Source organism: Nelumbo nucifera, chromosome 2 (assembly GCF_055504915.1).
Source record: "Nelumbo nucifera cultivar China Antique chromosome 2, China Antique-T2T, whole genome shotgun sequence".
In the NCBI taxonomy this organism is placed as follows: Eukaryota; Viridiplantae; Streptophyta; class Magnoliopsida; order Proteales; family Nelumbonaceae; genus Nelumbo; species Nelumbo nucifera.
In genome coordinates, this window is record NC_142650.1 from 31,490,779 (window position 1) to 31,493,555 (window position 2,777).

General features: G+C 42.3%; 1 pseudogene across 2 annotated transcripts; it reads right to left on the bottom strand.

The window, feature by feature from the left end:
- Positions 1-536: 536 nt before the first annotated feature.
- On the bottom strand, positions 537-2,048 carry LOC104603330 (putative CCR4-associated factor 1 homolog 7 pseudogene; annotated as a pseudogene). Of its 2 annotated transcripts, none has more exons than XR_016082786.1 (2): positions 1,744-2,048; positions 537-1,605 (listed from the first exon to the last, which is right to left on the bottom strand). The product of XR_016082786.1 is annotated as a putative CCR4-associated factor 1 homolog 7 pseudogene, transcript variant X1 (transcript). The 2 variants fall into 2 exon arrangements; XR_016082787.1 differs by having other exon boundaries at positions 537-1,623; positions 1,744-2,041.
- Positions 2,049-2,777: the final 729 nt, after the last annotated feature.

A 2,777-nucleotide genomic window follows, 5' to 3' on the forward strand; every position in this document is an offset into this window, starting at 1 on the left:
AGAATCACATTGGAGGGTTTCAACATTCCATAACATGCTTAACCATCTTAGAAATTAAACTGATGGAAATTTTCAATTAATACAAGAAAAGGAAACCAAGTTCCCAAAATCTCTTATGTTGAGATGGGTAAGCATAGATTGGTGTCTGAAGAACAATTTTGCTACATTTAATAACATAACAAGCACTGAAAGACCCAAGACTCTTTAAAGCTAGCAACAATGTCCAGCTCATGCAATCTCACCAATCTCCATCCCCACCCTTCCTCACGCCAACACAAGTACCTAACCCACCACCACCTCCCCCCCCCCCGCAATATAACAGACACAAAAGGAAAAAAAAAAAGATATTTAAAGAAATATGTTTCCCGTTATGAACATGCCCATAGAACAATGCTAACTGCATTTTAGGTTTTAAATAACCCTAGCTAAGATTACTGAAGTATATATGTCGCAGGCAAATTGCAGTTCCATAGATATGATTCCTCATGCACATGCGGAATCCACAACATTCTGGAAAGAAAATCCAGAGGAAGAAGAAAAGAAAAAGAGAAAATTCATAACTTAGCAAGGCCGAAGGTATACATAGAGAGAAGAGATTCACACCAGGATGTATTCAAACAAACAGTTTTTCATTTTTATTATTTTTTTTTCCTTTTCAGTGAGTATTCTGTCCATTTTCAACACCGAGGCCATACAAAACACCTGCATATTTCTCGGTTTGGCCATTAAAGAAAGCATCTTTCAACTTCCTGAATGTACAAGAGGTAAGCAAACTATCAGACCCGGCTTGGTGACAGATACCAATACGTTCCACTTCCAATAACTCCGCAAGCTTGTTCAACCCACCATGAAGGCTGTTGCAGAACTTCATGAGATGCTTGATGTCATACACATTTGGGAAATACATCTTTATCAGATTGAAAAATCCAGCCTGCGTATCCGGCAAGTTCTGGCACGTCAGGAGCTTAAGCAAGTAGCCAAAATCGTATCCACTGTGAAAGGTCACCCAAAGCACGCTATCGTTCAACACAATTCCAGAGGACATGAGGAGCTCTCCGAACCGATGCGCGTCGATACCCTTCTCGTTGTTCTTCTTGAAATCGATCCCGCTCTCGCGCAGCAGCTCGATTGAGTCATTCGCAAAAACATCCTCGCTAACATTGAACTCACGGAAGTTGAATTGCCAAACGCAGTACTTGTCGGTCCCACACGTCGGAAGGTTCCCTGCCTCGTCGGAAAAAGTCAGGCCCAATTGAATCAGCTTCAGCATGTCAACGTTGGCCTTCAGAGTCTGGTAATGATAATCGGAGCTGGTCTTGAAATTGCCCACAGGCCGAAGGACAATCCCAGGGAACTCGGTATCCATAGCGATGTACGGGTAGTCGTCCACGATCTCACGAATCAAAACGAATTCCTCCTCGAGATTGTCATTCCAAACTTCCCTGATGTGAATCGAATCACCCTTCGATAAAATCGACATTTTCGCAGCGAAGCAACGAGATCAAACAGCAACCCCTTCAGACCCAGATCTGTAACCAAACCATAAAGCAAAAGAACCTCCAAAACCCAACCGATCTACCGTGTCTCGACTTCCTCCAGCCAGATCTGCAAAAACCCCAATCACTAAATCACCCACAAACAAATATCAATCCTAACAAACTCAACAAAACCCTAATACCAACAAAATCAAACCCAGAAAACCAAGGAACCAAGACGAAATCAATCATAGGTTCGAGATCTAACCTCAAATCCGTGAAACCTCCATCTTCGTTTCACAGATCTTGAATTCGGGATGACTGGCTTGCTCTTCGACAAAGAAAAGCGGAGAAAGAGAGAAAGGAGGATAGAGATGCAACGAAGCTTTTTCTAGGGTTTCTGCTTTTCCTTTTTTATAAATAAATATAATATTTTCCTTTTTTTTAAAGGCGGTTCAGAAGGAAGAGAGAGATTTTTAGGTTAGCAGACTCGTATAAAGTCTTCACATTACAGCAAGAGAACGAATCATTAGAGAGAGTGGAGAGAGAATGGGCTTACAACACGGCTTTTGCCACCCGCCACCCTCCCCCCTCCACCTTAAAAAGCAAAAAAAACATTATTAAATTAATGCAAAAATCAAGAAAAAGACAGAAGGTCCGAGGAGAAATAAGAGTGGAGACCAATAAAATATAATTTTTCAAATTATTAATAAATAATTGTAGAGGTTCGTAGGTCGGTTGAGAGAAACACCTTGTCGCCATGTCAGCGTGTACCGACCCGAATCTAGCGGGTTTGGTTCGGGTCACCTTATGCGGGTGTGGGCTTTCTTTTTTGGGTATTTATTTTATAGGCTTCCTTTGGTATAAATGTATTATACATCATACTTGGGAAAAGTCGATCTCTGTTCGATAACCCCTTTTTTATTTTTTCGGTCGGGCTGTATGTTTCGATTCGGATCGAGTACGAGTTGACTTACGTTCAAGCAGAATCCGACCCGTTGGCAAAAGGACTTTCTTCTAGACGGGTCGTGTAGTATTCTTTTTATTTTTTTTGTAGAAGGGTGCAGTGTATCTATCTGAGAATTTGACGATATCTGTGCCTACTGCTAGTGTGGTCAGATTCAAAAGGGGGCATGACATTGGAGGTCCAACAGGGGGGCTCCACGTTGGATGGTTAGTTAATGGTCAGGCTGGTCTTAGACGGTCCACTGGAAAAGCCCGTGTAGGATTCTGTATATGAGATGACAAGCGATGTCGAAATCGGCTTCCGGACAAGCCCGTGCCCACACCATTCCAATCGCC